Source organism: Otolemur garnettii, unplaced genomic scaffold (assembly GCF_000181295.1).
Source record: "Otolemur garnettii isolate 467f Iridium unplaced genomic scaffold, OtoGar3 scaffold00010, whole genome shotgun sequence".
Classification (NCBI taxonomy): Eukaryota; Metazoa; Chordata; class Mammalia; order Primates; family Galagidae; genus Otolemur; species Otolemur garnettii.
In genome coordinates, this window is record NW_003852405.1 from 24,178,880 (window position 1) to 24,205,337 (window position 26,458).

Genomic DNA, 26,458 nt, shown 5'->3' on the forward strand with positions numbered 1-26,458 from the left:
CCTCAAAGAATTCTTTTATGAGTGAAATGAGATAAGAACACCTGCACAGGGAAAATGCTTACTAGGTTAGCTATTGTCACACTTCTTTCTTATTGTTTGAGTCATGAAGAAGAATTTCTTCTTCCTTCTTGGGCCTTTCCCACACTGTGCTCCCCACATTCCCTCCACCAAATGTTCAAGAATTGAAATATCTTTTTATGTGAGACATTGAAAGCTCTGTCTTTTTCTGGTGTTCTCTATCGACTTAAATCATTAGCAGGCCTTGTGTATGTATTCTGAGGCTTCAGCCTCACAAGTGGTCATCTTTCCTTTTACCTGTGGAGTGTGATTGTGAAGGTTTGACCGGGAGCCGTGCTGTCCCTGGTGAGATGAAGATGGCGGCTCCCCAAGCTAACAAGAGTGATCTTGTTGAACACGTAGGCAATTTGAGAGTTGAAGCAGATTTACTACAAAGAAGCCTAAGCTTTCAAAGTCCCTAAAAGGGGACCTAGTGATGTGTTCAGCTAATCATGGATTGCTGTAAAATTTATAAAAAGAAAATACTTTAACCACATTGTATGAGACTGCTGTCTCTTTCCACTGTGCCTTCTCTCTCCCACTTCCCTTCATGATTAACTTTTTGTACTTTGCTAAGAGAAAGTTAAGTTGGAGACAAAGTTTGGATTTTGTAGGAGCTTCCAAGTACCATTCAGTTATTCTTAATCTGCATTTGAATGCCTTTCAGGAATATTCCACTATGTTGACTCACGTGTCACCCTGCCATGAAGGTCTTAGAGTAGAGGTTGTGCTGTTGTATGAATCTGAACTACAGAGCTCGGGAATGAAAACATGTGGGTAGTGGTAGAGAAACAAAATCTGCAATATCTGGACAGAGAAGTTGGTCTGTGGAAAACACTTCTGAATATCAGACGTATAAAATTGAAAGGGCCCGGGTGGGGATAAGTTTTTATAGTCAAAATGGAGGATCTCTCCTGTTAGGGATATAGCTGAAATGTACACAACTATAATCCCACCATATGTATGTATTTTATGGTTATTATATAAAATAGAATTTATCAGAATTTTTGTGTTTGTAGGCACAAACCTGGAGAACAGGTTTGCAAACAGAGGGTATACCTCTGGATGAAATACATCATAATGTGTCTCATCATAGTGAGTGTATTTGGCAAAGTTTGACTCAGTCTGTGGAAGCCTGGTAATTCCTGAATGAACTGTGTGGGAAATTGCTGCAGACAAGGATGAAACTTGCTGAAGAAATTGCTGCAGCCTGAAGAAACAAGTAACCCTGGGACAAAGCATCTACCAAAAGCATTCGTCATTAAGTCAAAGTGAGAAGCATATGAAAACAATTCATTTCCATAGTTACCTAACTTAATGCAAGGTTTAAAATGCATTTGAATTTTTCCAATGTATTTCATACTTTCTATTATATTATTAAATAATACAAAAGATTAAAAATAACATACAAAGGATTAAAAATAACATACAATTAAGTTCACAAGCTCATCCCACCTCCTTGCTGAATATTGCCATGGTCACCTTCAAAGTTCTCCCTTTGGGAAGCTACTCACTGATAACAGCTCCTAATCTACCCTTCAAAATAATTTTTGAATTCTTCTGCTGAATGGTCATCAGATCTGTCACCACACCAGGAACTCACCGATGAATCAAAGCAAAGGAAACTTGAAGTTTGCCAAGACCCTTTGGACAGGCAGGATGATGTTCTGGGCCATGTTGTCACTGGTGATGAAACATGAGTGTGCCGATACCACCCTGAAAAAGGAGTGAAAGTGTACAGTGGAAGTCGGCCAATTCTCCATGACAAAAACAGTTTTGTCCAAATCAAAAGTCAAAATGATGTTGCTAAACATTTTTGATATCAGAAGGATTGTTCATTATCAATTTGTACCAACTAGATAAATAGTTAACCAAGTTTACTATTTGGAAGTGCTGAAAAGGCTGTGTGAAAAAGTTAGATAAAAACAACCTGAAGTTTTTGCCAACTCATGGCTCTTGCATCAGGGCAATGCACCAGCTCACACTGCACTGTCAATAAGGGAACTTTTAGCCAGTAAACAAATAAGTATCGGACTACCCTTCCTGCTTACATGCTCGGGCTTTCTCTGACTTTTTTCTTTACCTGAAGACAAAGAAAATAAAAGGAAGACATGATGACAGAATATCAAAGGTAATTAATACAACAATAGTCCTTATGGCCATTTCAGAGAAAGAGTTCCAAAACTGCTTCGAAGGGTAGACTTGATGCTGGTATCATGGCATAGCTTCTCAAGGGGGGTACTTCAAAGATGATGGTAGTGATATTCAGCAATGAAGTATACAGCACTTTTTCTAGGATGAGTTCATGAACTTAATTGTCAGGCCTTTGCATATATACTGCATTACGCGGTACTAGGCACATCGGTGCTTTATGAAAAGCAACTACTAAATATTATTTCTGTGCTATGAGTTCACTGACACTGTTTATTCTTGGTAGTGCTGTCTAGTTATTTACTAATGGTTCCTTTGGGTGGTTTCCTATGGGAGATAGTATACGCTGGCACAGGTCTTTGAGCAGTAGACATTTGTCTGAGTAGAAGACTTCTTCCTCTGTTCATGACAGTGTCCTTGATCTCATACTTGCCCTGCTCCAAATTTAGGACCACAGACAGCCCTTCATTTCTCATTACTGCAAGCCAGGTCAACCTGCCTGCTCTTGTCACATCCCTCGGACAATTTCCAACTGCTGCTATAGCTGCAAACATATCTTCTTATTTATTTGGAATGTAGGAGAAATGCCAGGTGCCACTGTTAGTGATGGCAAGGAAAACAAGAAACGCCAGAGCAGAATTGCTTTTCCTCTTCTCCTTTGCTGGCAAAACCCTCGGTCATCAAATGAATGATATTTAATTGCATAATCTTAGATTTCCAAATATTTTGCCATGGCAACATCAAATATAATGATTAAAAGCCAACAGCTACTGGAGGTATTATAAAAAAGAAGAGAAACATTTTATATTCAGTGTCTCTTCAAATTCCTTTAGACTAAACTTGAGTGTGAACTATCTTAGCATTTTCCACTTTCCACACGTCCTCTGCTGTAAATTCAATGCTTCATTAATACACACCAGTGATGTAGAAGATGATGAAAATATTAAACTACCATTTATCTTATGTCCACTTTATGGCAATTTAGATATGGCAGTTCTGCATTTGGTTACATGCAGCTGTGTAGCTGTATAGATAACTACACAATGACTTAAATCTATAAGGGCTTATTTTCCTCAACAATAGGAAGTTAGGAGAGAGTCAAAGGCTATTCTACTCAGACTTCTATAAGCTGTCCACTCAGTTATTCTAAGTGGTGGCTTTATTATGACTACCTCACGGTGATAAGATGGCTGCTTCATTCCCAGCATCACAATCCCTTTCGAGGTAAGAACAGAGGGTGTAGTAAAGGGAAAGGCAATGCATGAGTTCTCATCTGAAAATATGTTTTAAATCTTTCTTTTGAAGATCTAATCTTCTGCTTACGTCTCATTAGCCATCACTGTGCTGCATATGGTATATTTGACGGTTCGCCGGCTGCAAGGTAGGGTGGGCTTGTGAGTATGTGTGTAGGAATGGATGCCTGCCCGTGCCTGTAGTTTTAAGGAAAACACATCACTGACACAAACAAAATGTGTATTCTTTTAGAAGGAAGGGTCTAGGGTTCACCATATAGAGCATTCTTCAAGAAAGTCCCATAAAGTGGATATTATTATTGTTGTGACACGTTACAGGAAAAGTTAGGTAACCTTTCAAATAAGTCATGAAAATTATGTTTGCACCTCAGAAGTCACAGTTGGTGGAGAAATTATTACAAAGAACTTACATCCTATAAAGCTTCTCTCAGACTCTGTCAGCATCCTTTGGGGGTTGACTCTTGTTTCCTCCCTTTTGAAAACCTTTTCCTCTGGTGCTTAGGCTGTCCAGGTTCTTTTTGTCATCCTTCAAATTTCAGCTCACATGCCATCTGCAAAGAAAGGTGTTCTGTAAGCTCCCCGTCTGGGTGTTGCCTGTCGCCAAGTCATTCTGTAACATTTTCCCCGAGTTTCTTGGCAATATAATCTATTACTCTCTAAAATTATTTCTTTTGAAACATGTATTTACTTATTTATCTTCAGATTTGTCCCCACCAGAATTTAAGGCCCTTAAAAGCATACGTTGCTGTTTTTCTACTTGTTCACTGACCTCCACCTGGTTTCAATACCAGTGCTTGATACATGGCAGCTTCAGAGGGCCTGTCTGTTTAATTTCGGCATAAGTCTCCTCTGAGGGGGCTGGGAGCTCGTGGTGAGAAATGTGAGGAGACGGGGTGCCATGCAGGTTTCTTCTAGGCTGTGGTCAGTATCTGTGCTCCTGTAGAAAGCACATTGAGGGGGTAAGTGGCTGGATTTGGGTCCCAGATAGACGGTTCTACAAGCACCATAAAGGCAGGGGGTGAGTGTGAACAATTAACAGACCGACATCAAGCCATCAGGGCCTTCTGGCATAAGAGTAGTCTGGTTATTGATGGTGTTTACATGGAATGGTGGGAAGAGAAAGCACAGAATGCTCTGTGTCTCTTTGAAGTTTCAGAGCACTTATTACATAGACATCCGGCATGTCTGGAAAAAAACGCACAGCTGAGCAGAAGGCTCCATTCTTAAGACATGTGGGTGACATGAAGTATAGTTCTGAGAAAAAGCCTAATTCAACCCAGAAAGCTCAGGAATGAACCTTTCAGAAAATATTTAATTCCATGGTTATGAGCATGTACTTGAGGTGAATAATAACTAAAATGTTTTCCTCTTAAAAAAGAAAGGGAAGGGCCTTTATGTTCTTATGCAACATTTTCTTGCCAAGCTATGAATTATGACCCAGCGTGTTGTATTTTGCCTACAGATGTTACTGGGAATGGCGGAAATCAGAGGGTTTTTTGGGAAACAATTGAAAAGGTTACAATTTTGACTTAAAAATCAAGCTGGTAAATTGTGCTTTTCTCGCTGGTAAATATTTTATTTTCCTCAAATTGTGGACCCAAGTACTATTAGAAAACTATCTCTCTATTCTTAATGTGGGAGATTATGTTAGTGATATTGTATGATATTATAGTATTCAGTAATGAGATTTTTTTTTTTTTTTTTAGGAGGAAAAACAGCCCCTATATTCTGTATGAAGACGTCCTCTGGCTTGTGCTGACAGTAATCTCAAGGTAATCCTTTGAAATAAAAACCTATAAAAAATGTTGTGACAGGACAAAGAGGGAACATGTGTGGTGGAGGAAATGAAACTAAAATGTTTATTTTTCTGATAAAATAGGAGTGTCTCCCCTGTCCCGGGCGTAGCATAGTGACTCAGTTCAATGAACTGTATCATCCTCTCTGGAGCTTAATTAGAAACCTTGTAAACTGAGGGCAAGAGGCCAGAATACGTGTTGGATGAACAGGCTTTTTATGAAAACAGGGACTCCCCAGAACCACCTTACAAGGGGGTCTAATGACTTTGTAATTGGATTGCCCCATTTGGGTTCCGTAAAAGGGACCTTCTGTTTCCACAGAAGGACGATGGGAACTTTGAACTTCACATGTTTATCACGGCAGCATTCTTCCTTTGCTCGCCCAATTTCAGAGGCATTAAAACACATTGATCCAGATTCTCCCGGCAGCTGCTTTGTGGACTGTGAACTAAAGCCCCGCAGTGACTCCCTAACTGGTATCCTGAGGAGATGGCGGCTTCTCCCTGGGTGTGGAGAGACTCTGGCTCAATAAAACAAGAGAGATAATAGGGTATTAGGAAGAAATCAAAACTCACTGTTTGCCTGAGTAATGGCATCCAGCAGCTCCTCTGCTGAGGGGGCCAGTGAAAAGTGGGGGACCCTTCTCAAGGAGGTCAGTTGGTTTCACATGCAGAGTCCATACTGAATGTTTACTTCTGCACTCAGACGTTAAACTGGGGCTCCCTTCTGAGTGTCTTTCTCCTTGTCTTTTTGATTCATCCAAAAACATATGGTTTGAGGGAGTTTACTTTCTTCAGTCATTAAGCTTGAAAATAAGTGAGCACTGTCGAACCAAAAAAGCTGTGTTCTTTGCCCTGGAGTTTACAGTCTCATCAACCTAATGACATTGAATGGCTGGAAAGATCGTTCTATAATTTCAGAGCTTCTCAGCTCCAGGGATAGAAAATTGTTCCCGAAAATAAAGGTGCATTTTGATGGTCATGTGACAAGAAAACACAGTAAAAAAACAGTGTATGATTCTGACTTTCTCATGAAATGTATCCATGTATATACAGGGGGGACATAAAGTTGGTGTGTAATTTAAACAGTAAATTGCACATGAACTTTATGGAACACCCTATATATTTCTCCTCAGTTATGTGGCGTGAATAATAGTTTATAAACGGAGGCTTGATTTATGTTGCAGCTTGTGACCATAAAAACATACATAGAGTTGATACTTGGTTAAATTCTTTCAATTAATCTATGTTTTTTAATTTGCCACATCTCTGATTTTCTAAAATATATTGGAAGATGCTTACATTGCAACCAAATAAAAGCACTTGGTGAATATTTTTCTATTTTATTGAAATCTCTTACATCAGTGCACCACGATGATGCACATAATTCTATGTGTTTTGGGGGGTTGGTTTGGTGGTTCGTATCTTCGGTTTTCCTTTTTTCTTTACATGAGTGTTAGGTCTGAGGAGGAAGAGTGACTATTGATGCTCTGTTATAACTGTAATGTGCTGTGTTTCCCTGAAAAGAAGACATTGTCTTCTATTTATTTTTTCTCAAGAAGACACAGTAGAGCTTATTTTCAGGGGATGTCTTATTTTTATTAAGTATAATACAACAATCTACATTTATTCAAATACAGTTAAGTCATCTTCTTCTGGAGCCTGACACGGGGAGCCGAACTTGTTGGTGGGGCTGGCTTTAGGGATGCGTGAACTCCTTTCCCCTAGCTGTTTGCATGTGTGCAATAGGACGGCTGCGACCGCAGTTACCACATGCGCACCCGCGCGAGTGTGCATGGCTCGGAGAAAGAAGCTGTGGCAGATAGAAGGTATTCCAGTCTTCCTTACCACTCAGTGCCAAAATGCATGGCGCGTATCTGCATAGCCATGCTCATCACTGGGTCTTATTATCAGGGTAGGACTTATAGTTAACAAATGGATAGAAATCCTGCTAGGGCTTATTTTGGGGGTAGGTCTTATTTTCAGGGAAACACGGTGCCATATGGCATTTTATACTTTAGCTTCCTATTGCTAAAAATGTTTAAAGCAGATGATGATGTAAGGTAGATAAAAGACAGTTCTTCTACCCCAAATAAGCTGCCATGTTTTTCCAAGTTCCTTCCGCTACCCCACAACTCCTTATTCTGGCTGATGTTTTTATATCTTATGAAATTCAATCAGTATTTCTCCCTAGGTCCTTCTACTAGTAAAGGTGCTGTGATAGAGATTAAGACATGATTCTTGACTTTAATGGACAAAATCAGTATGAAAAGACCATAGTACAAAGTATTATATGAGAACATGTCATAAGAAAAGTGCTAATGAGAAGACATATTGAAAGTGCCCCTCACAGAACTCTGCACAGAATATATACTCTTTTATGTAGGTTTCTTTCTCCTCCCCATCTCTATAGGAAATTGTGCATCTGTTTGGAAGGATAAATCAAGACGTTATAAATAAGATAGGACTTTGGTTAGGACAATGTGGGAAATGTCCATGAAATGGAAAGCAACGTACCTGGACTTGAAAGCAGCCTAAGTATAGAAAGCAAGTTACAACGACTTTTGGACAAATAGGTGACAGAATGATGTGCGTAGCCTTGCATGTTTGGGGGAGAGATTTTAGAGGAAGAAGTGAGACGTAATTTGATTGATGATTGGAAGCCACTGAGAATATTTAAAGCAAAGAGAATCATGCTATTAATATCACCTGGGCTTCAGAGCGAGCATCTGTAAGTTGTGTGAGGAATACAGCAGAGAGAAAAGGATGGAAGGATGATTTTAGGAGGTCGGTTGCATAAAAAGACCAATTATTATAATCTTTACCACCACTGAATGCCGATTTTAGGCCAGAATTTTTTTTTTCTTTTTTTTTGAGACAGAGCCTCAAGCTGTCCCCCTGGGTAGAGTGCTGTGGCATCACAGCTCACAGCAACCTCCAACTCCTGGGCTCAAGCAAGTCTCCTGTCTCTGCCTCCGCCTCCCAAGTAGCTGGGACCACAGGCGCCCACCACAACGCCAGGCTATTTTTTTTTTGCAGCCATCATTGTTGTTTGGCAGGTCCAGGCTGGATTCAAACCCGCCACCTTAGGTGTATGTGGCTGGCGCCTTAGCCACTTGAGCCACAGGCTCCAAGCCCAGAATTTTTATATACCCATTTTCCCATCTTCTCACACACCCTAGAATATAGATACCATCACAATAGTGTTAAGAATCTGAAGCTCATTACTTAATACTAGTGGAGCTACGTGGAAGATAACTTAATTTACACAAGGCATAGTTGCAAAGTAGTTGACCCCATGTTTAAAAAGATTTTCCAACTCCACTGCCCATACTAGAAAGTAGAACCCACACCACTCTGAATGAAATGTGGGACCTAGGATGGGTCTCTCAGTTTTCCCAGGACTCAATTTCTGCATATGAGGAGACAAATCAAACTTTTAAAATTCTACCGTCTGTCTGTGCCTACATGACCAACCCTCATCACAGCCAGGGAATTGAATAGAGCCCAATACGGAATTTCATCAAGACTTATTTCTAACTGAACTGACTCTGCAGGTGGAAGTATAATAAAATTTAATCAATTTCTAATAATATGCATTTTATAACTAAAATAATATAGAGAATTTACACTTAGCAAGTCTTACAGATAATATTTAATCATCCTTTTATACAGTGTATCCATTTTAAAAGACCCAATCAATGGTATTTCACTTGCAGATATTCTAAGTTAAGAAGAAAAAGTTTAAGGAAAAATAGAAAGGCCTTAAACCCCTTATTACTTTCAGTTCAACAAGGAATCAAGAGTAGAGTTCTTCAAAGAATTAATTGAAGACACCCTGGGAAGAGGGGTCTGAGCTTTTCGAGTTTATCATAAATCATTCAGTGCCTTTGGCAAAGCCTTGGTGGAACTTATGAAGCTGAATATTATAATATCATTTAAGTTTTCACTAAGGACTTAATTCTGATTCTGATGGGAATTTAACCCAAGAAAGGATCACAAAACTGAATCCTAAGGGACAGACTCTTATGACCATGATAAGGCTTTTGCCTCAAGCAGCAAGGTGAGCAGCTGTTTTTGAACCCAAATGAGAAGCTTTTTGAGAAGCAGCACATCTATATACCTTTTATACTGATCAGGGGTAAACCAAGGAAGGGACAGGAGATCTGTGCCTCCTCAGAAAAAAGGATAAATGATGGCACCTTTATTTGTATAGGATGGAACTTGGAAATCTCTTCTGAAATCTGTATCAAGTGTTTCTAAATGGTATAGGCGTGTGCATCAGGGCTGGCTCAGTAGATCTAAACCTGTCTGAAAATCAGAGCAATTGGAAAATGTTTGTGCTCACTCACCTCCTGACAAAGGAAACAATAACTAACACAGTAGGAAGCCTCAGCTATCTTCTGACACATTATGTTCCCGGCCCCAAAATGTCACCTGAAATCCTCTGAATGGAGATGAATGAAAACCAGCGGTGGTCCTGAAACACGCACAGGGAGACAAAGCCCCTGCCGAGGAGACGACTGAGGTTCTTCAAAGCCCAACAAGGTGTTGACTCAGACCTTTGCAAAGTCGAGAGCCTGTATTCTCTGGCAAGGCCAAGGGTCTTATAATTGACCAAGCTGGGAAACTCAGATCTCTAATTTGAGGTATAATTGCAACGCGTGAATTCTTTGCAAGAAGCCTTTGGAGAAAAAAGCTACAATACACGTTAGAATGATTTTCTGTTTCTCTGTTTGAAAATGTGAGGACTCCAAAGCACATAACGTTTGAAGACAAGGGGACCCAGGAGCCTCCAGAATTCAAACTTACACTGCTACGCCTGACTCTCCAAATTTAAACTGAGTGCCCCATGCCTCTAACGAAAGAGTCCTTTAGAACTCCTGTGAGTTGAAGACTGCTGATGAGTGAAAACAATTAACTGTATAGTAATCTCCTTCTCAGAGATTCCTAATATCACCATTTTTGCAGGTAACACGACCCTTTTAAAGCACAAACATTTCTCGATGAAGAAATAAATGTATGAGTTAGAAACTGACGGGGGAAGTGAAAAAATAACTTCTAAAATTTCTTTGTTATTAACCTTGGGAGGCCGTGGTTGGTGGATTGCTTGAGCTTAGGAGTTTGAGACGAGGCTAAGCAAGAGCAAGATTTCACCTCCACTAAAAATAGCCAAACTGGCTGATATCATGGTGGGCACTTGTATTACTCAGGGGGCGAAGGCAGGTGGGTCACTTGAGCCCATTAGGTTGAAATTGTTGTGAGTTATGGACACCATGGCACTCTACCCAGGGCAACAGAGTGAGACTCTTGTTTCAAAAAAACAATTCTTGGTTATTTGATGCAATAGAATACTTTAGGACTCTGTAGAGTGAAGTTATTATTAGTAAAGAAAAAATAATTGAGTTTAATATATGTATGTGCTGGATACCAGAATTTCTCCATTCTTCCTTCTTATTTTGATTTATTGTTGGCTTTGAAGTATTCTGCTTTAAAAACTTGGCTATCTTTTGGACAGGTGCACTAAAGAACAAAAGTATCTTGCAAGATCCAAGAAAGATTGATCTTTCTCACCATTTTTTATGGGATATGCGGCCCTGAGTTAATATAAAGTACCAAGTTGTATACCTATTTCCTTGTCTCAGAAAGAGGGTTCTAGTGCCTATAATTTTTGCTTGTGGACATTACTGTTGTTTCCAACTATTATTGTCTTTTAATCCAATAATATGAGCAACGAGTTCATAGGCATTCGTTCAAACTGAAATCACATTTTGAACATTGTGTAGGTAACTTCATTAATTGAGAAGACAGCAGTCAGAGTTCTATAGCTGTTTTCAAAGGTGAGAGGGGGGCAGGAGAGAAGAGAAGGAGCTGCCCATCAGACATCTAGTGGGACTACCCCACTCTTGGTGGAACAGGAGTATTACATTTTGACCTTAGAGAAAGCAGAAAATAAAACAAGTTTTAGGAATTTCTTACATGTGTGATAGGTATATTGTAGGTTAGGCCATTTTTACACTTACTTAGAAATCCTTAGTTGTTTCTCTGCCAAGGATCTAAGATTTCGTTAAAAAAAAAATTTCAACTTTATGATGTAATTTGGATACTGGTGAAAATGTGCAGAAATTAGTATGTGTCAACATTTTCACTAAAATAAAACATTGCCATTAGGCTAGGTAAATCGTGTCCATTGCTCCTCTCATCGACTTACAGTTCATAATTGGAGAAAAAAAGGCTTTCTCTAATGTTTTCAACACTTAGAGCTGTCAGAGCTCATTGACTGTCCCACGACTAACAATGAAGTGACTCCCCTCAAAAATGAAATGACACATGTACTGACTTTATTTCCCCAAGCACTTAAAATCTCTCTGGCAGGAGACCCGCCATGATAAATCAAGTGCTAACCTGAAATGTGTATAAAACATTGCACGTTTATAACTTCCTCTTTAATTCTGCAGAGCTTCATTTTAGTCCTGTAGGCGTTATTTTCTGATATTTCAGCAGTGGTAGGCAAAATATGTTATTGGGGAAATGTGCTAGAAAAGGAAGGAGAACAAGGTTTGGGGCTATTAAGTTGTATTTGCAGCTTACTCTAGCTTTATTTAAAAAATTGATGCAATAAATGTCATTTTAACTATTTTATCATACATTTAATCTGGCAGAGTAGGGCTTTGACAACTTATCTATCTATCTATCTATCTATTTATTTATTTTTTGCAGTTTTTGGCCAGGGCTGAGTTTGAACTCACCACCTCCAGTATATGGGGCCAGCACCCTACTCCTTGAGCCATAGGTGGCGCTCAACAATTTATTTTTAAATAATGTTTCTTAATGAGATTTTTTTATGCATGAAATTCATTAGTGTTTGAGACAAAGAAAAATAAGTGAATTTGTATCCCTATATTGCCAAGTTTATAATTTGTTGGTATACTAAATTAAATAAATATGGTTTTTATGTTAATAGATTAATTCTACTTATACTACAAAAGTATAAATTATTAAGTTTCTTTTTTTGACATCATATCTACTAATTCTATTTGTATCTAGAGAACATTCCTCAAAATTTTAATCATTTGAAGTATAAGTTTATAATGAATTTCAATCTCTTTGTTTTTTGATTTTGAATGTCCTAGATAACCTAAAGAGATTGAATTAATTAATGAATTAATTCATATCTTCAGAGAAATGTATTGCATGCTAGTATAAGGCAGGCACTAGTCTGTGTACTGGACTACCTTGGGGGAAAGGGGCCGTTCTAGCCCTCTGGTAGTGTTGCTGCCTTGGAAAGATGGGAGAGTCTCTTAGGGCTTTGCTGAGGTGCCAGCTTAGGGACTATGCTATGTAGGGTTGGACTGCTGTCCTCTGGATGTGGACATACACCACGTTGATGACCTCAGACCCCTAAACCCAGAATACACATGTCAGGAACCAAGAAGTAGATTGCCCCCCACCTCATTCTCACTCAAACCAAATGATTTGTGGAGTTTATCTCCTGGATTGGGAGTTCTGGCTCCCTCTGGGGCAGGAGGGTACCTCATTAGAAGACAGAGTAAGTATTTCACAACCTTAAGACTAAGAGACTATGACCATTTGCTTCTCCATTTTGGACTTCTCATGCAAGTGGCTGCAAAGACAGAGAAGGAAGTTGTCATGTCACTGGGGATAATTAAACCATGTCACGAGGAGCTGTGCTTGCTGCAATGTGGGGACCGTGGAAGATCATGTTTAGAACAGAAGCTTCCATAGGGCTTTGCTGATGATTACAGAATGGACCATTTAAAGACAATGACCGGACTGGGTATAGTAATTAAGGGCTCTGGCCTCTTAGAGATGACATTCTGCATCATTTCTCTAGATGAGTGAGTTTAGACCAACTGGAGTGGTGAATGAGAGTGAGAGAAACAGAGTAGGGGTGGGTTGGAGGGACAGTTGCTATCAGTTATGACCCGAAGACCAGTTGCAGCAAAGCAACTCCAGCTTTTGCCAATAACTTTTTTCTATGTTGAGTTTATTATAGGTATTGCTGCTGGTCACTAGGTTGAATGTTCTGTGAAAAGTCTCCATGATAAAGAGGTGGACTGTATCAGAAAATTATTATATCTCACCTACAAGTCTCTCAGTTGACCATTTTATTCCAGCCATTGATACCATGACTAATTGACTGCAGGTGCACCAGATAGCACTATGGCCCAACTTTTGTCCTAGGGCTACTATGCGCGCAACACTTGAGGGACCTTAAGACCTAAGCCATTATGACCCTGTACTAACCATACCCATGGGATGATGCTGAAAGATCTACCCAGGGCATAGATGGATGGACAGAGATGGAGGGAGGCAGAAGGCTGAAACTCAAGTAGAGAATTGTGAAATGTATTACACAGGCTTTTCAGAGACTCTCCAATCATTTTGAGTTCTGATTACTCACATTCTTTACCAACTTGATAGCGATCTGCTAGATAAACTTTCCTTTCTTGTTCTTTTCACTCTTCACATTATCTCATTTCGGCTCTTTGGTATTATTTCTAAAATAAATTACCAGCATGCAAGTTCCTATTTCAGGCTCTTTTTTTCACTGGGGGCACAGAGGACAATGTAGGAAGATGATGGTGAGATATTTCAAAGTAAAGCAAGGGATGGAGTACAGCAGTGGTTCTCAACCTTCCTAATGCTGTGGCCCTTTAATACAAAATGTGGATTGTGACCCACAGGTTGGGAACCATTGCTGTACTCCATCCCTTGCTTTACTTTTCTTTGAAATATTCCTGGAGTACAGGAATATCAAGAGGGAGAGAGCAATGGATGAAATTTGAACAGAGACCTAAGGAAAAAGAATGAACCATGTGGATATTCAATGGCAGAGTATTGCAGGCAGATGGAACTATAAGTGTAAAGGCCCTGTGGAAATTTGTCCGGCACATGTGAGGAGCAGCAGGGTGGCCAGTGTGGCTGGAGCTAATGAATGAGGAAGAAAGTGATAAAAAGTAAGTTTATAGAGGCAATTGGGCCAGATGGGACAGGGCTGTTCAATGCCTACGTCAGGGCATTTAGCGTCTCTGGGTTCTTTATAAATGGAGGCTAATAATGCTGACCTCAAATGGCTGAAAGTGTTCCAGAGAATGTGGTGCCTAAAAGGAATAAGGCTGTTATCCATGTCTCCCTGTCAGTCCATCTATCTATCCAGTTATCTGTTATCATTGATCAGTCACCATCATCTACCCCACCGATCCACCTACATTCTCCTTCTCCATTCTCTCATTCTCTCCCCACTCCTTCTTTAGCACATCACATGTTGACACCTAGTCTGCAATGGACTTTGGCCATAGTGGCAGCAATGGGAAGAAACTGGAGACCCAAGAGCCTTTATGAGTGGAATTTAAATACCTCACAATTGCCACATCACATCATTTGCCTCTTCTTCTCACCTTTGATCTCCTTTCAGTCTCTGGAGCTCTGTCACCTCTTTGCCCCAAGGAAACTTGCATCCAGATTGCTTAGAAGGACACACTTTTCATAATGGGCTTTCCCTAAAGAAGCCTGGAAAAGTTGGAATGTTGACCCTCCTATCTGTTATTAGTAGGAGAAAGGCTCGTAGTTTGTACAACCTTGCTGTATGTTCTTTTTTGGTCAGGCTATGAAGAAGAGTGAGTCACCATTACTGGAAATAACAAAGTAATGATGAGCCTGTTGACTGTCATCAAATTATGTATAAATTATTTGACATTTCCTAGAGCATCTGACTTTGCAATTTCTTATGAAGCTACTTCATAGTCTACACTTTTGGCTATTCAAACATCTGTTCATTTTGTATCTGGTAACTTTACTTCTGCACGGCACTATGAATTTTACTGCCAATAAATACATAAGATCCACTCATTAATTTATTTGCCAGGTAATGTTTAATTTTACAGAGTCATAAAAATGTAATGATTGTGACTTGAAAGATAGTCACACCGTGTCACTCTTCTCCACAGGTTTTTTCCCTGGTCTTTTTCACTGAGGGAGTTAGGGGCTCTCATGCTTTATTTCAGCAAGTATCTAAGTGTGTGTGACGTGATGGCAGGAACAGAGGGTGGGGAGGGGATGTAATAGTGTAAAAGACTTGAGCTTTATGAGACTTAGAGTCTTGTGGCAAGGACATTGGAAAGTAGTTGTGAGTGTGATGTCTCCAGCAAAGGAGACGTGGAGGGATCAGAGGAGCCGACACCAGAGGTGCTGGCCAGGCATGTGCAGCTCTATGATTCTCTGTGGCTACCTTCCTTATATGTCTTTATCCTGCCACTTAAAGTTTGCTACAAATAATTAAAAGACATTGGAAACTCAAACTGGAAGAAAGCATACTCTGCCTTCTGAAACAAGTCAACATGCCCATGGGAGTAACTGGGGAAGCAGCTAAGTGGAAAACTCTTAGAGGGAGAGCCCAGGAGCCCTATAAAGATGGGATGCTCAGAGACCCGGCTTGGGCTCTGACTTATGCGGTTGGATCTAACTGAGAGTTAAACTAATAGGACAGTTGTTAAATTATTTCCTTCTACTTTACTCCTTTGTCCCTGCCCCCCGAGTCTTCACCAAACCCCAAACCAAGAGAAATAAAAGCACTTTCTTGGATAAAATTAGCCTCCTACTTAGTAGCGCTTCAAGTAGAGCTACTAATACAACTCCAAAATTGATGCATAAAATTACAGGCAGTAAATCAAGCCCCAATCACAACATGATTCTTGTGGCCTAATTATTTCAAGCTCACACCATGCTAAGAATAGGAATCTAAAGATGAGACCTTCAGCATCAGAGAATCTAAACCAATAACAAACAAAAAGCAGGTACATAACAGGAATTCTAAAATTTGAGAATTTTTGTAGTGTCAAGCATGAAAAACAATACTGTGCCCCCAAGCAAGCATGATGTTACATGCATATGACACTATAAAAAGACAAAAAGAATTTGAAATGATCAAATTTTTGAGATCACAACAGAATTGGGTCAAACTTTTGAACGCTCATGACACTATGAAATAAATAAGGTGAAATGAGGATTTTACATCATTTCTTGAGTGTTTTAATCAATGATTGCACTATTCAGAGAGTTTAGATTCCAAATAATTTTTCTATAATTATGTCGAAATATATTCACTGATACATTAAATGTCTTGCTCTTTTGAAAAGAATAAATGACTTTTATTTGGAATTAAACACATACCCCATTTCACTTCATTTTCTTGGGCTCCTTTCTTCCCTTGGTTTCTAGGACACAGCGCTCTCTTCCACTCTCTCTGCTCTCATCGTTTCTTCTATTTTCCTTGTTGGGTACTCCTCATCTCCCTGAACTTTGCACAACAAGTGTCTGAGAACTCAGTCTTCACTTCTCTGTTCCCACTCATGACCCCAACATCTCCAAGCTAACGATGTTTCTGTGAGGACTTCTCTGACCTGTAGATTCCTCTCTGCAGTTTACTCACCCTCCCCCTTTTAGAGGTCCAACATCTAAACTCTGGTTCACTTGCTCTCTCCAAATCTCCTTCTCCCAAACTTTTCTCCACTTGGCAAACAGCAAGTCTATCCTTCCATGTTCTCAGATTAAAAACTTGAAATCATTGCTAACTCTTCTTTCTCATGTTTTAATCCAATTTATTGGGAAACCTTATCTACTCTGGTCTTAAATATATCCAGAATCTAACTTCTTCATTCCCTTTCCACCGATGATGGAAGATGCCACCATCTCTCCTATGGATTATTTAATAGCTTGTTATCTGGTCTCTTTGCCTCCATTCTTATTCTCAGTAGTCCATTCTCCAGGTGCTGCGGGGGTTCACTTCTAAGTCATCAGGCAGATCCTGTCGCTCTTCTGCTCAGGATCCTTTGATGGCCACCCCTTTGACTCAGGGTTAGGAGCTATTCAAGGGCCCCCCACTTCTCCATGTCTGCCTACTACCATCACCTCTTTACTCATCAGCTGCAGTGCCCCCTCCTTGCCACTTTTCCTCAATGCATTGGTTTCCCTGGTCTTCTACATACACTGCAGACAGGCTCCTGTCTAAAGGATGTTGCAGTTGTTTTGTTGTGTTAACAAGCGGTTATCAACAGATTTTTATTTGTTTATAAATCATTAAACAACCCCAAGAAAATGGCAAAAAAAAAAAAAACCCTTCTGTTTTAAGTAGAGCAGGTGGGCAACTATCATAGAAGACAATTCTATGATCCACAGTACAAGGTGATTTCTCATGACCATTACAAACCTCTAAAGATCCCACAGGGCTCCAAATAGAAGGAGGCCGGACCTCATAGCATTCAGAAGAAATCAGATATCGCAATTCATTCAAAGTATTTTTTTGGGAGGACTAATGGTTCTCTTAAATTTGGGACTGGACATCCACGCCAGCAACTCTGGTTTGGGGATTTTGTGATATGGGCTAATCTTACTGGAGTTACGTGATATCTCAAAGTAGTTTTTTCTAGAACTAGAGTATGAATGTTTTAACACAATAACTAGGTAAATGACATAAAGTCTATGTTAACCAGTTTGATGAAAATATTTCAAATTGCATATGAAAACACTACACTGTACCCCATGTTTGCATGAATGTACACAGCTATCATTTAATTAAAAAACATTTGGGACTGGAAATAAAATAAAAGATGAATTCCAATATCATGTTTGACTGGCTGACATCTTTTCTGTTCTTTTTCTTTTTGTAATAAAAGGATTTCAAGTGCCACAATACCATAGTCATCATCAAACGTAAAAATCGTGTGTATGAAATGAAAATAAGTGGAGATGAACACAGCGTGTATCAGTGTCCATATCAATCTTGTAAAATTGTATGTATTTACCAATTCTCATGGCCCCACACTTTGCCTTCCCGGTAATAATAGCCTCTGGAATTTAGGACTGTTTGTTTATAATTTAGGAAGATAGTGTTTCATTTTTCCTGAAATGAATGGGATTTATTAGTAATAGCATTGTCTTATTACGAACACACCCATTTCTCAGTAAATTCACAGCTTGGTGCTTTGTCTAAAAGGAAACGCCATTGACAGAGCTTGCAAATAGAAATATGAAGCAGAGAAAAGCAGTGAGGTTATTACCGAAAATAAAACTCATCCCCCTACTAGCTGAACAGCATTAGGGAACCAGTCAAGATTGCAATCTGGGGGCTAATTGCACCCACAAATGAGGAAGTCACTACTGCTAAGGTTTTGAACTCAGATTTTGTATGTTTTAGGAACTTAAAAGATAAAGCAGAAATTTGACTACCATTCTCCACCCTCTTCTGGGTCCGTAACTTATGTAAAACCTTTGTTAGGCAGGCTGCCTGACGCCTTAAGTATTTCAGCTCTCCACTGCTACATAAAGTCAAATTGCCGTGCAGTGATAATTGCTCAGAAACCGGACTGTAGGCAGCTCTGTCCATACAGTGTATCATCAGACAAATATTTCAAAGGGAATATTGAAACTCTGAGAAGCACAAATGATCTTGGCTGTGGAAGACTTAGGATTTCAACTTCAATCAAAGGGAATAGGACCTGCTTAAAAATAGTCCCCTGCACACATCCTGTAGTCCGAAGTTAGCGCTGGATGATGACAGACAGTCGCTGTCAAGTGAAGGAGGGGAAGGCGCCCCTGAACACAGGAAGGCACATGCTGCTCACAAGAAGTGCATTTGGATGACTTGTGACACGGGATCAGAAATCGCCTCAGCTTGTTTGAAAGGAAAGAGCAACATCCTTTAGAAAAAGAACACAAAATCCCGTGTGATCTTGACTCTTGGCAACACCTATTTTCTTAGTAATGTAAAGCTCAGGGGCGTGCATCCTGTGTTATTTATCCCTGGCTGAGACTGTATGTCAGAGTGGAAGGGCTTTTTCTGTGCTGGCGTACTGGCTTGGAAGGAGTCACACGGAGCCCGCCAAATATTCCATTGTTTGCCTCTGTAGACTGAGGGACCGGAGACAAAGGTGCTAGAATGCTGGAGAAGCACTTTTTGCAAAAACGCTGGTGGGAAACACCCAATGCTACCCAGCCCATCTCGCCAGCTTGCTTTCATTTCGCTGGAGCTGGAACAAAGATAAACTTTAAAGGCACACACTCACAAAACAATAGGAAGGGGATGTGCCCAGTCACTGTTATAAATGAGAAGAACATTCTCCTCACATTTACAAAAATGAGAACCTACTTGGAACCCCTCTCATCACCATGCGTACACCCTCAATTAAAACAATGCCCCTGATAGCAGGCAGTATAATCTGCATTTTATTTCACTCATGAGCAAAATAACAAGTTACTCAGGCCTGCGGCACTCATGAGTGATATGGGGCGTGTAATATCCTTTCCATTGAGTTTCCTATTATTAAGCTTGAAATAAGGAGTTCAGAATTAACTGTGACAATGATTTTATCTAGTGTTGGCATCACCATTAGCTTTTGTAGTTTACTGCTAATAAAACTTTAAATTTGCTATTACTTCTAATAACCTTCTCGCCACCTTAGCTGTAGAAATTAGACAAAGAACCCTGCTGACACGTGGCTAGTGACATTTTCTGGAAGTGTAGAGAACTCTGATGACAACAGTGACTGTTACTTACCAAAGTGTAATAAAGCCATGCCCTGCTGGCCTTGGGCAGCCTCTTTTAAAGCACCTGTTCCTGGAGTTGAAAGAGGTCTGCAAAAGAAAAATGCATAAAATTTGGGTTTCGGTTTTTGTGGTTCCAAGCAGCAGAGGTGTGCTTCAGAGAACTCCAGTAGATTCCAAAGCAGGTGAAATAACTTGTAACAAGGCCTACACGCCTCAAATGAAATAGTCACATAAGTCATTTTCTGGTTAATGCAGATACTGGAATGTATTCACCTAAAGCTTTGAAAAACGAGGCAATGAGGGACCCCTTTGTGGGCCTGATCACCATCAAGTCTCCACTTTCATTCAACCTTGCTCCTGTGATGTTGGATGTGGCTCTTCCCCAATTCACAGCCATAATCGCAGGGCTCTCGTCCTCCCAACCTGCCTACAGAATGGATACAGGTCTGGATATTGTGACTGGTCATAGCTACGCTCCCTTGGGTAACTTTGTCCCCAAATGACAAAAGATAAACAAAACTGTGGACTTAAAGGGTCCAGAAAACTATTATAATGAATTATAGATACTTTTTTAAAGTATTTGCTTTTATTCACAATGGAAAAATCTAGTCACCAGGCTTTTATCTGGGTACCAGTGAGTGGCAATCCTGTCAGGATCATGCCTGGCATCTCTCGTCCTTCCCTCGCTCGTGTTCATCTCGGGGCGTGTGTGATATTGGAAGGTTTGCTGTTCACTCTCCTTGGGCAGTGCAGATAGAGAAAATCTGAGTTCCAGAATATTGGGGAAGTGAAGTTTTTTGGTCAGACTATGTCTTTGGTAATGCTGCTTTTTTATTCTGAATTCTTTAATCAATATGAATTCTTTCCCAATTTTGCATAACTGAATTTTATTAAGCAACATACAGCTAGGCAGGAAAGCAGCTTTTTCCCCAAGACACTCTGTGGAACGGGCTCCCTTTGCCAGCAAGTGAGGAGTCAGCACTTGAAGCAACGCTCCGAGCAAGACCGTCTGTAAGTGGCAATAGAGACGCTAGCAAGCTCTGGAGAGTTCCTGAGCTGTGAATGAACTGTTCATAATTGGATAAACAAGCTCAGGCCATTCACAGCCTTTACAGAGTTGATTATGGCAGCAAATGGCGGCACTTTCTTCCTTAAGTAACTTCAGGGTTATTCTTTGCTCCCTGGAGAATTGTAATCTAGGGAATGTTAGGCATGCACCCATTTCCCCTTCCTTTTAATCCTCATTCTCTTCCAGTTGAACAATCACTCCAAGTTTGCTACCGGTTTTTATGGGCTGGCATTATTGTACCAGATAAGGGGCGTATGGGTCCCGCACTCCGGTCTGAGCGTCGGGAATGGTGTGCTGGCTGGGAGGATGAGGGCTGAAGGAAGCATTTGGATCTGGGAAGGATATCAAGTAGGGTTCTCTTGTTGTGACTTTCTCAGTGACCCAGGAAGTATTTCTTATGTCTTTTGTTAAATTTCCCAAGTCCCTCTCAATGCTAGGAAATGCTATCTTGGCATTCTGAGCCAAGAAGGAACGGTATCTTTCCTTTAATGAGCCAGACTCCATTCCCTGTGAATGTGAACTAGTCTTCTCACATATGGGATTCATCTGTTCGACCACAAAATGTCGGTTAAGAATTTAGTAGAGAAAGTGATATTCAGGGCCAGCCTGTTCTGAGTTGGCTAGGGATTTGGTTATATGAGAGAGAAAGTGACTGAAAATCAGGTGAAAACTACTGATGGCTGAAGAGTGAAAAACAAAGCACACGGGTCCTGACCTCCTTGGCCTCCCTCCATTTGCTCTGGATTCTCCCTGGTTTCAAAGCCCCAGCCCACGTTCCTGCCTCAGGCCAAGGATTCTGTCCCTGAAAACTCCATTTTGATCCTCTGACTTTCAGACAGGAGGCTTGAGGAAAAAGGAGAGAAGATCTCCTGCTCCAGCCCCTAGGAAGGCTGGTTCCTGGCCTGCACCACCTTAGGGGTGTGATTACAGCCTCCCAAAGGACCCTTGTTTGAAAATTGGGTTTTGACTCCACTCAGAGCCACCCAAGGGTAAACCACCACTACAGTACGCCATTTCAGATGTGAAACAATGTATCTGGGCTTCCAAAATACCTCTTTCAAACAGAGCTTTGAAAATCACAATTGATTTATGCATTATTTTTGTGAAAATGCTGGCTACGTTCATTTCCATAAGTTTGCCTTGATAACCTTTGGATTGCTATAAACAACCCATGCTTGTGAAATTCTTCTTTCTTCTTATTAAAATGATTTAAAAGGCTTTTATAAACTCATAATTTGCTCCATAAAATGGTACTACTATTGTCCGTACTGCCCCCAAATTGCGATCTGGTCTAGTGGTTACCATCCATGTGGGCTGCTCATCTCAGTCGCTGAACCACAACACAACAAAAGGTGTATTTGCTGTATACAAACAGCTTTCAATCTGCTAATTAAAGCTAATTGGAGGGCAATTGAACTTTACTCTTCTGTGTTCTCTCTTTAAACTGTAGGCTGATGGCATTTTGCAGATTAATAGAATGAGCGGCTTTCCTGAGCCTCGCACTCTTTTCATTACGCTACTGGTACATTCCTTGTCAGCGCCGGTGTGCAGAACCTGTAGAAGTGAAACTGTGCTCATTACACATGCTAGGAAGACTAATTTAAGGTGACTGGATAGAGCTTGGCTGGTTCTAAAGAAAACCTTCAGTGGAGGATGGGGGAGGAGCCGTGGCTAGGAAATCCCTTCGGATTCACTGACTGTCTGAGTTACTTAGAGATATTTTTCTCCTTAAAATAAAGGCATTAGACTTTTTCTGTTACTTTTCCCCACATTATTAACTAGCATGACTTCTCTTGCTCCTTTTAACAGCCTTGTGAGGTGGACAGTTTCCTTATCCCCATTTCTCTGAGAAACAGAGAATTAGAGAGTCCTCTCCAGAAATTGAGCCCAAGACTGTCCACTCCAAAGATCATCCTTCCCCCGGTACCATGTTCCTTTTTAGAGGAGTGGGCAGTCTTGGGCTCAATTTCTGCTCCACATTCTGTGCCGTTAACTTTAGCATGTACTGAAATACTTACAGTTTTATTTTTCCTCCTTCGTTTAGGGAATGATAGGGATTCAAAAATCAAATTGAATGGACTCAAGATTCGTTTGTTCATAAAGCTCTCATCGAAACTCTACTATTTATCACATATTATAAAGTTATGGAAATATGAGAGTAAAAAAGATGCTGATTGTGTTCCCCAAGGAGTTTGGGCCCAGTGGAGAAGACAGGCAAGTAACAGAAAACCAGGAGAAAACAGGGAAGTGATAGGAGAGAGGAGGTATGGGGATTGAGGACGGGGCTGTCACCTGACTGGGCTGGGGTGAATTCAGAAAGGGCCCCTGGAGACAGGGATGATTTAGCTGAGACCCGAAAGAGGGGGCGAGTTGGCAAAATCAAGTGATGCATGAACTTAGGGCAATGATCCTCAGGGAGCAGATGAGTAATGACAGGTGGCCATGAAGAGAGCCCAGGGAGTTACAGATGCATAAGTTGTAGATGAGAACATGAGCCTCAGGCAGTGGCTAGAGAAGTGGTGGGTGGGGAAACAGGCAGCAGAGGTTTGAGGCCATCCTTAGGTAGGGGTGGAACCAGATCTGAATGCTTTCTGATTTCACATCTGATCTTTTTCATTATAGTCCTGTCCTAGGATCCAACTCAGCTTGTATGTGTATGTGTGTGAATGTATGTCTTTATGTGAATGTATCTGTATGTGTGTGTGTTTGTGTGTATGTGTGTAAACATGCATACGTGTGTGTGAATATGCACATGTATATGTGCATGTGTGCAGGAATGTATCTGTGTACCTGTGTTGGAGTGTAGGTATGTATGTACACATGTGTGTGCACAAACACATGTATTTGCATGTGTGTGAATGTGTACCTGTGTGTGTCTACATGTATGTGCATGACTGTGTGTGAATGTACACATGTGCATATGTGTGTTGTGTGTATGAATGTGCATGTCTATGTGTGTGTAGGAATATATGTATGTGCATGCATATGTTTGTATTTGCACGTATGCACGCGTGTATGTGTTTGCAAGTATGGTATGTGTATGTACAAATGTGTGTGTGCATGCGGATGTGTTGGTGTGAATGTGTGTGCATGTGCGTGTGCATGTAGAATTGTGAACATGTATTTGTGTATGTATAGTCATATGTTGAAACGAGTCCTTCATATGTATATTTACCATTGTGGAACTGATACTTTTCCTTTACAGCCAACATGTGGATACACATTATAGTCCTGTTATAATGGGACTAAAATGCCAACATACTTTGAGAAAAAAATCTTTAGGTGTATTTTTACCCACAGATAACTATGCTTTAAAAATTTTAATGCAATTCAAGCCATTAGAAGCTGTTTGTGAAGTATTCCAGCTTTAAAACTCAGACTTTTCCTAACAAATGTGAACAATGTAACCTAATTATATATATATCCGTATATTAATCTGAAAAAAAGTATCAAGGATAGAAAAAACAAGTTGTTTTTGATGAGACAGGACAAAGAAAGAAAGCAAAGCAAACCTGGGAAGATTATAGTTATAATTTTTTTCTGAGTGGGAATCAACCATCCTAATAGAGTTGAAAACCTGTAAATATTTTTTGTGTGACTGGCAATTCATAGAGGGAATTCTGCAAGTAGGCTGCTTTTTGAACTTGATTTATTGTAAATTTAGATTCAGAAATAGGTGAATAATAGATAATTTATGTAGGGAAAAAGTTACTTCTCTTAAAACACAACCAATATCTGTGAGGTAATACTTGGATTCTGTATAGAATATACATTTTCTAGCCAAGAACATCACTTTTGCAATGAAAAATTGATAAATTTGTATTTTTGAGCGAAATCCTCCAGCCCAAACCATTTGATTGCAGAAGCCATAATGAAAACACCTGCAAATGAAAAAATAAGTAAATAAAACAAAAATAATCTTTCCTGTACCTAATACCTAACAGATTTCAATGTTTATAATAAATGAGTTCCTTAGCGGGATGTGATTTAGAAAAAAGTAGCTTGAAGTTTATATATATTTTAACTTTGTTCTGGCAAACATATGACACCGATGTTTCTCTTTTTCTGGATACAAAACATTATTTTAAAATATAGTCCAAGACTGAATGTCTTTAAAGCAAATCCCATTTACCATGGTTTTTCTTATAAACTAGGGTGCATATTTGCCTAGTCTGAATTGCAAGGGGTTTTTAGGGGTGGTGGTGAAGAAGGTGAGGAAGACGTTTGTCATTCCATGGCTCCTGAAATAGTACAACAGTCTCTGTACTTGCTGGAATGTTGTATTTGCCAAGAAGTAAAAGGCAGAGGCCAACAGACTCCCTTCTTTTCTGTACAATGTTGTTTAATTTTGCTTTTCCAGATCTTAACAGTTTATCCCCCACTTAGAAATATTCTTACTTCACATTCATACTTCCCGAAGCTGAGTATCTGTCTTAGTGAGTGTATATTGTACATGAAGCACAAAGTTGTATTTGCCAGTTTTTCTACTACAATTGAACAATTGCAATTATATTTTTGATTCTATAAGTACAGAGCATATATCTAGAATAAAGTGTGACTATATGGACCCTAATAATCAGGCATTTTTTTAATCTGCTCTTTTAGATCATTCTGGGGGTTTCTCTCCTTGCTCTGTGTTCTGGGAGGCTGATATGAAAAGACTGTGAAACTAGAATCCCCCCACTCCCAGCTTGCACTGGGGTTTAGCCAATGGGAGCCCCTGGTAGGAAACAGGAGGACAGGAGAAAAGTAGAGTTGGGGTGTTAGTTCTCTTGGCTGCCTCCTGCTGCATCGTGGATAGGCAACATCTGAGTCCCTCTGTCACCAGCTATGGCGCCTCTTCCTCCTCTCTCTAAACCTCCCCTTCCCTTGTCACAGTGGGTGGCATTTGGGAGCCTCAGGAATGCCTGCTTCACCCTCCTCGGTTGGTTTCTTTTAACCCTGTACCTTTCCTGAAATTCTTTAACCACTGCTTTGTGGTGTGCCATCTGTTTCTTTCCAGAACATTACCCGGTAAAACTTCTAAAAGCCAGAAATGAAGAAAACAATGGAAATAAATATCAAATTTGGACATTGAGGAAGGTCTAAGTTATTTTCTTGCATCTTGGTATACTGTACAACACAAATTGATGTGACTATAAATGGCATAATCTTTTTTAAAAAGTCTACTCAGGAATCACACTGGATGAGTCTTGTACCATATTTAGGACTTACTGCACATCAGTAATATGCAATCTGGATTGCAAAATACACTGGTGTTTTTTGTTTTTTTCTATCTTGTAAGGCTAATGTTCTTGGAATATGGCCATTTTTTATTCCTGATGGAAGGGATGTACAAAAGATAAAATTTCAAAAGCTAAACACAAATGACTTCAAAGCCACACGAAAGAGCACTTTATAGACTCTTCAATCTCGTCTTCAAAATAATCTGGTCATGGGAAAATACTGCCTGCCCATCAATGGGCCTGTGCTTAAATGACAAATTTCATTATGGAATGACTTAACCGCTAACCCCATTAATGCAATTTGGGGAGGGGGCCTTGTTTTGTTTCATTTCCTGGCTCATTT